At 37.6% G+C, this 8320-nt stretch overlaps 1 long non-coding RNA gene across 1 annotated transcript; it reads right to left on the reverse strand.

Annotated features, from left to right (window-relative positions):
• Window positions 1-572: 572 nt before the first annotated feature.
• Window positions 573-8068, reverse strand: LOC107201649. The gene is made up of 3 exons (XR_001520303.2): window positions 3717-8068; window positions 3474-3524; window positions 573-1579 (listed from the first exon to the last, which is right to left on the reverse strand). It is a non-coding gene; the product is annotated as an uncharacterized LOC107201649 (long non-coding RNA).
• Between the last annotated feature and the right edge of the window lie 252 nt (window positions 8069-8320).

Consider the following 8320-nt stretch of genomic DNA (forward strand, 5'->3'; position numbering starts at 1 on the left):
ATGCATAAAATAAAACAGAAAAAAAGGAAATATATGTCATTGCTTGGAGCATATGATTTAAAAGTTAATCAATATGCAATAGGGCAAAATAGGAATAAGCTTACTAGTAACTTTTCCAAATGTGCTTTACAGTCCTGAACAGTGACACTAAGCTGTTCATAACACTTGTACAATTTTCAGTATCCTCTGCTACATCATATTTGTTCATAGGATGTTGAGCCATTTTGAATAATTTCAAGCATATCAATATCTGTAATTGTTTCAGACACTCCAGTAGCACATGCTTCATTACTGGGCGTTTTTAATTTAGAGAGATTGTTTTTTGTCAACATTTCTTCCACACTGAATAGTTGTGAACTGTATCATCTGTTTTCATTATTTCACTCCAAACTTAATCTTTTAAGAGTGAATTGGCTTTTTAAGTTAAGCAGGTTAATGGTAACCCTTCAGCATTGTTTAAAGGTAGCATGCTGCTTGTTACCACACTGTGTCATAGTGGATGACAACCACATTTCCTTGCTTTTGTACCTCTTTTCACATAAGTTATTTGAGGAAAAGAAGTGGTGGCTCACATTATTGTTATTGTTTGACATTGCAAAATTGTTTCTTGTGTAGTAATAGTCATGAGGGCAAATTTAATGCACAAATGATACTCACTTGATGCTTCCCTTCCTTGGTAGAAAAAATGGAATTGAAACACCTAGAGTTCAGAATCAGAACCTGAACAATAATTTTAGTTTATTCAGTCTTCCAAAATTTAGCAATGCAGAATTTCCCAGCTATCCAGAGCAGAGACAGTATCTCTCATTTCTCAGTTATGCCATCCAATCAAATTCAGAGGAATAGCTCCTAGATTCCTTATCTTCATCATTCCTTCCCGTAGATCTTGCTTTTTTGATCAAGTGACAAAGCATCTTGCATTTGTTACCACGATTACTACCAATTCACTAACATCTGTTTGACAGAAGGCAGCAGCATGTTTTACATCTGTGCACTGAAAGCCCCAGTACACCAGAGCCATAACACAACCACAAAACAGACATACTACTACATAATATATGTACATACATATTCCACATGCTGGATAATCTCAACTACAGCACACACAGTATTGCATTTCTTAGTGTTTTATTTACATACATTGCATAAATATAGAATCAATTATGAGCTTGCCCAGTTTTATGCTCAGCAATTATCAACTTCAGCTAGAAAACTCATGAATTTGATCTCAATAAACCCTACAGAAATGGCTTAAAATGTAAGGTTTTTCCATTTGTTTTTGTATGTGTGTCTGTCTGTGTGTGTGTGTGTTGATCTGTAGTATTTCTATTTAAGCTTTTTCCCACAGAAACTAAGGCTTTAAAAAAAGTTGAAAACCAAAGTTTAGCAAATTGCAATAAAAAGACAACTTACTGAGACAAGTCTAATTCTGGCAGTATAGATTTCCATAATAGATAATTTGATCTGGAGAGTTTTATATGACAGAATTCTTCAAGTGTCTTAATAGGCTTATGTTGCATATCTCTTCACTACACAGCCGTCCTTAGCATAGGTATCCTTATGTCAGAATGATCAGAGTCTGTAAAGAAAATAATAAATGCCAGATGGCAATGGCTTCAAAAAATATTACGAAATTGTTACTGTCAATAAACATCTGCATGAAAAGGAGACATTTTCCATTTTCTCTCCTACTATTCTTATGCCTTTACTTTGATTGTTTTTTCCTGGGGTTTGTTCAGACTGTAGTGACAAACAGTATCACTTAAGTATCCAGGCAAACTAAAGACAGATTGAATAGGTGCAGCAACACACAAAATTAATCACAAAATCTGTTCTTAAGCCTACGAGGAGTAAGTGGATCTTCTATCTTAATGAGGTCTTGGTTTTCAGTCACAGGGAATAAGGCAAACAGGGAACCTCTGTGTCTTATTAGAAACAAAAACTGATTCTAGCACAGATCATCAGTGTTCAAAAGCAATCAGATGAGTATACTGCCAGCTCTGCCTTTTCTTTTTCTTTCATGCTGAACTGACAACTTTTACTCCATCCATAGAGAAGCTGACAGGTGGAGCAGCAGCTGAGCAGCTGCAGGCGTTTGGCTGCCTGTGGCTTGCTGCTGGTGGCCTAGAACTTCTCCTCACTCTGGTGTTCATCCCTGGAGATCCTGGGAACTCAGAAGCACAAAGCCAAGCCTTTTCTACTGCAACTGCCCCAATGGTGCAAAAGAAGCCAAAAAGGTTAGAAGGACTTAACCTATACCCCACTATTTCCAAAATACAGATATGCACGTCTCCCTCTTGGATGATTAGAACTCTCTTACCTCTAAATGGTTTGACAAGAAAGAAAGAAAGGATATTGAAAATCTACTACAATCACAGGTTTCAAAGTAAAATGTGATTACTTCTCACCATTAGCAACCTGGCAGATAACAGCGGTTATGACACTTTAGAGCAGACATCTGTTTTCAAAAGTCTGGACCAAAGCTGAGGACCCTGTTTGTGTTTTCTAGCATGATGACTTCACTATTCTACCACTGTCTCCAGTCTATTACAGAAATAAAATGTGAATCTTTGAAAGCAGGAAACAAAGATCCATGGTAGTCCTGCTGGAGAGCAGTACATATGATATGCCCTAAATATAGTGGAAGTAGCTGATAAAAGCTACATGAATGTGGAGAGCAAAAAGCAGAGGCTGCACCTTCCATCTTTGCCTACTTCAGTGTGTTTCGTGCTATCTTATTCATAAGGTCTTATTACAATCTTCCAGGACAGTTATCCATTCAATCATCTATGAAATATAAGTCTGTTCATTTCACTTGCAACTATGCAATGCTGAAATAAATAACTGTCACAATATTTAGTTGAAAAATGAATTGAAACAATGTCAATACAAGAGCTGCACTAAAAGATACCACAATACATTGTTTAATATGTCTCTGAAAAGAAAAAATAATTTTCCAATCGGAGCAACACGCATAAGCTGGAAGTCAGGAAGTTCTCATCTTCTTTCCCATTTCTAACATTCCTTATACTTTGTTGAAGGAAGGCTCCAAGTATGAACAAGCTTCTCTGCTGCAGTTTTTCCTCACAACACACTAGCGACCCACCTAACTCCCATATATAACTCACATAACATGTGAGAAGTCAGTTTTATGTATAGTTCCTGCAGTTTGTAACCCGTCCAGAGATCCACAGAGAACACGTACAGGGAGCAGCTGCTTTGAAAATGTTTACAGGAATGGTGAGGGAATTTCCTGAAACTTTATTACTGAGTGCAGTAATCGTTAAAGTTTCACTTGGAACATGTTGGAATGGCTGTCAAGCACTGCAACAAGTTGCCCATGGAAGTGGCAGAGTCACAATGCCTGGAGGTATTAAAAAGACATGTAGATATGGCTCTTAGTGACAAGGTTTAGTGGTGGACATGGCAGTGCTGGGTTAAATGATAGGAGGATCTTAAAGGTCTTTTCTTACCTAAGTGATTCTATGGTTTATCCCACCTCCATGAGCCAACTTCTGCTGGATCTAAAGGTAGAGAAGGATGTAGCTTTAGCTAAGTGCTGCAAAACATCTAGTCGTCCATTGTTAACAGAAATTATACAATGAATTCAATCCAGCTATGTATTTTTGTCCATTTTCACTGTCTCTGCACTATTTCCCACATTAATTTACATCTGACCCATTCATAAAATCAGGTGACATTCAGAAGGCACTCACCTCTGTCTCTTCATATCTAAACTTCTGCTAGCCCCAATGCCAAACAAAACAGTTGTTCTGTCCATCTCCACTGTGCCCTTCTGCCAGGAAGGGTGTGAGTAAATCTGTCAGTTTCAGCTGAATCTAAAGGTTGAATTTTAGAAGTAACCAGACCAGTAAATTAGTACAAGGTTTATGAAAATCTGTAGGTGAACCGAGAGAACAAAACTCACATGCTCCAGAGAGAAGAAAAATTCAGTCTCTACTTCCTATGCTTCTTAGCCAGCTACTGGCAATGGTTCCCCAAAGGCAGCCCTGCCAAATGGAACACAGGCAGCTTTGGCAGACAAAGGCTGCTTCCAGAGATGCAGTGATGGGTGTCTCACAACCTACTTCCTGGGAAAGGCCTGCCCCTCTCACTATTACATGGCCCCTCCCTTGTCCCAGAAGTCCTTATCATCTTCAAGTTACAGTCTCCCATGGAACTTCACCAGTTTCTGTTTTGAGGGTTTCTATTGTGTAAATATAGAGATATTTACACGATAGATAGAGATTACATGAGATCAGAGTCTCATGTCATTTGTCCAGCAGGACCAGCTGCCTCTTCCCATTTACACAAGAGGAGGGCCAGCATGGGCACAGGTGCCAGTATATGGTTGTGAGTTTGTTTATGGTTGTGAGCAACATTTTGTAAATTGTGACAGCCATTGTTTCTTCATGTGACTGTCCCACAGTCACCATATCTCCCTGGTGGCCAAGAGAGGACCATGTCTGGGGCATTTTCACCCACTTCTTCATATTCATCCACATTTCATATCAATGTAAATGTTTTCAATTTTTCCACAGGCCTGGAGATTCCTGGGTGCTGTTTTCTAATACATTGTAAGCACTTTGATACTGCTCATAATAAAATGACAGCTGTCTTTTATGATTTATGAGCTTTCCTTTGAAGCTCCAAACTTCTGGTACAGCCCTTCAGTATTTCAGCCTTAGTAAATTTTTTTTCTCACTGAAGTCCTTTAGCTGTAGTAAATTTTCCACCTTCATGTCTCAGAATTTCAAAAGAAGATAACAATTCACATCTTTCTATGCAGTTGTTTTGTCTGTAAATTCTAATCTGATCTAGTGTCATATTTTATCCCTATTTTATCCCTATTTTATTTGATTCTGTTAAGCTTTATGGTGGGTCTTCCCCTTTAGTTTATTAGTTCCAGTTACCCATATAATATCATCCCTCTTTATGCAAGACAAATTAGGAAAAAGTTTACCATTGATAAAACAGACTGAAACAAGTCTGTTGAGTAATAAAATAAGTATTTATTTAATTTTTAAATAATATTCTAAGTATTCCACCTGTGAGTTGTCATAATACCCTTTCACAGACAGTCTTGCTACGTATTTGTCAAGGTCTGCCTTACTGTCTCATCAGAACTTTACTGGTTCCAATAAAAATGACACCTGACCTCAAATAAAGATCTTGATGCAAGTTCCATATGCAAGATTTCTAGTCAGGAGTGGCAGCTGGCTCTTTCCTCAGATTAGCAGAATATTAAACCCTGGCAGATAGTAAATACAAATTTTATTTCACAGATCCCTTTAATAAGAAATTCAGGATGTCAAAGGGAAAACTTGGCAAGAATCAGGTAGATATTTTAAATTAGTTTATATGTATAAGTAGAATGATTTTCTCACATGACTCTACCACACACCATTTCATACCATAGCAAATGTGGAAACATAAGCTCACAGTTCATGCAAGGTTTGTATCTTTTGCCTTACATTCTGGTAGTAACATTCAGCTGCAGAAATAAAAAAAAATCATAATTAAAAAAACCCCAAACAAACCTATTCAAATATTTAAACATCAGACAAGATAATTTGAAAAGTTGTTTCAACTGTTAATATGGTCATAAAAATCTAGTGGTAAAAATGTAATACTGTAAACCTTGAAAGATACTTAAATTAAATCACTAAAGAGTGATAGAGCAATCTCTCCATGCCTTTGTATTGATTAGGTTGATAAGATTGTTCTCTTCCATAACAGTACTGAAATGTCTCCCAATTCCAGAAACTATAGTCCACACAAAGGTAAAATAAATAAAACCACTTTTACAAAGGTAAAATAAATGTATAGTTAAAATGTATTCCATAGGCTTCTGAAAATCCCTAGTATATCTCTTGTACTTTTACAGCCTAGAAGAAAGCTTAATAGAAAAATTATTTGTTATACAAAAGGAAAATCCAGTTTTCAAAATAGTTACATCTTAATAGAACCTTTTGAATCAGATACTCAGATAAAGGAAAACATCATTCCTGGGCAGACACACCAGTGTGACAGAATGAATGTAAACTTCTTATTTCTGTCTTTTCTTTGGTCACAGTTTTCCCTTCTGCCAGGCAGGATTTCTGTATTTGCTGAGGAATAAATTAGTACTTCATTACTTGTTTTAGAACATAAAATACCAAGGAAAGAAAAAACACTGAATGTTAAATTGCAAAGCAACTGAAATCTCACATAGGAAGTTTAAAGTGTTGAATAGATTGTAAGTTTATTCATTTATATTTCTTCCAAAATCAAGAGTACAAATGAAAGTAAAGAATAATCTGTACATGATTCCTATGTGAAAGGGGGAGACATACTCAAACCCTTAGTGCTGATTAGTCTGTCAGCACCTCAGGGAAGCTGTGACCCTTGTGCCTGACCAGTCCGTCAGTGTCTCATTATGGGACCCTTCACTAAGCAGTCCCACTGGATCTGTTCCACTGATTTATTCACCAATCAGAGAAACCTCCTCTTGGGTCTCCACACCTCTACCCACTGCTGGCAACTGCCAGTGTCCTTGAAGGACTCACTAACAGTTTACAGAATAGCACTCTCTATCAATAAAATAGTGACTGGTTAAGGTTTGAGAATTGCCAGTAATAGTGCCAGACTACAAAAATATATTCAAAGCAATATTAAATCAAAGCAATGTACTAACAAGCTCTAATCCACAATAAAAGCCACTTCGAGATAATCATTCAGCATGTGGCGAGAACAGTTCTTACCCAATAGGCCTGCCTATGGGGGAGAAGACAGGTTCAGCCCACCTCTGATTATGATTAATTGATCCCAGAAGTTACAGTGGAGTCCTCCCTCTCATTGTCCCCCATTTTTAACTAATTTCCCCCATTTTTATGCTATTTATTTTTGTTTAGTTGGAGTTTGAGGAATTTTGGTCTTACCTTTTATACAGCTTGTACCTTGGGAATTGAGTATCTCAGGATAGTACGCAAGATAACCTCGGGATGGAGACATGTGTCAATCCAAAAAGAGTGATTTCACCATGGTTGCTGATTCAAGAGCATTTTCCCTTAATCTCCCTTAGTTTTCAGCTGCTGTGGAGCTTATCATAGAAAGTACCACTGAGTTCCCTCTTCTGCATGGGTTTCAACAGAGCCTGGCCGTAGTGTCTCCACTCCACCCTTCATTTAGACCCCTGAGATTGTGTTGTGGGTGTGTCATGTATGCTGACCATGTGCCATCTAGACAGTAGCAACAGTATTTTCCCCTATAATTTCTGTACCGTTATCTTTTTATCCTCTGTCATCTTCCCACAGTGCTGGAGAACCATGTGTTCTAATAGCTATTTTCATCAGAATAGTGCAGTTATATGTGTGGGTTATATATGAAGTTATTATGTGTGGGTTTTACCATCAGTCTTCCAGACCAAAATCACCTCAAATAAATCTTATAAAATGATAAAAATATTCACTGTTAACGTGTAGAGACATAAACAGTGACATTTTTATGTGATCAATAAAATGCAAAAAAAACAAAATGAAAAATTATCATATTATTAAAGCACACAGATTCGGTAGTTATAAATATATGAAAAACATCAATATTTACAAGAAGAACTCAATGTTTTATTCACCTCTAATCCTTTTCTCTTTTAAAGTGCTTTCTTGCAGCCTTGTGTAAGCTGTAAGCACTCAAGTTTTCTCTTGGCTTTTGTTCAGGCTATTTCTGTTTGGCTTTTAGCAGCTTATAACACAGGATTTATGCCCCCAAAGTTTCCCACCTTCCCAGAGGCATAGTTTACTTTTAACAGAAGTAGTGGCACAGACACGTTTACCAAACAGCAGCTAGTACACACACGTAAGAAAGGAAACACTGGACCAGCAATTTAAGTCATGAACTAAGAGGGTATGAAGGCAGTTGGTTCCTTGTCAGGCTTCTCCAGCTTTTTTCCTTTCTTCCCTCAAAGACTGCTCTCTCTTTGGAGACCATTCTCCTTCCTTTGGTTGCCTTAGGCCCAGACAGGAAAGTGATTAGACTGTGGCACACCTTAGTCACTTAGCTGGAGTTTTTGAAACTCTCTAGAAGCTGATTTTCTTAAAGACATATAGTACCAACCTGCACTCCGTAACGGTCCTACAGATAGATGTAAACTCCCCACAGCCATGGGGAAAGGGAGCTCACCCCACCACCACCGCCTGCATTTTCTGTGTGAAACCTACCTCAAAATACCAGATTCTGGTATTTCTGATTCAGAAATGAATCAGTGGCTACTTTTTTCCTAGTTCACTTGGGAATTTCAGGAATCACTTGACAGTTTTTCCTTATTGTCCTCATTTATGTT

Source organism: Parus major, chromosome 3 (genome assembly GCF_001522545.3).
Source record: "Parus major isolate Abel chromosome 3, Parus_major1.1, whole genome shotgun sequence".
NCBI classification, from domain to species: Eukaryota; Metazoa; Chordata; class Aves; order Passeriformes; family Paridae; genus Parus; species Parus major.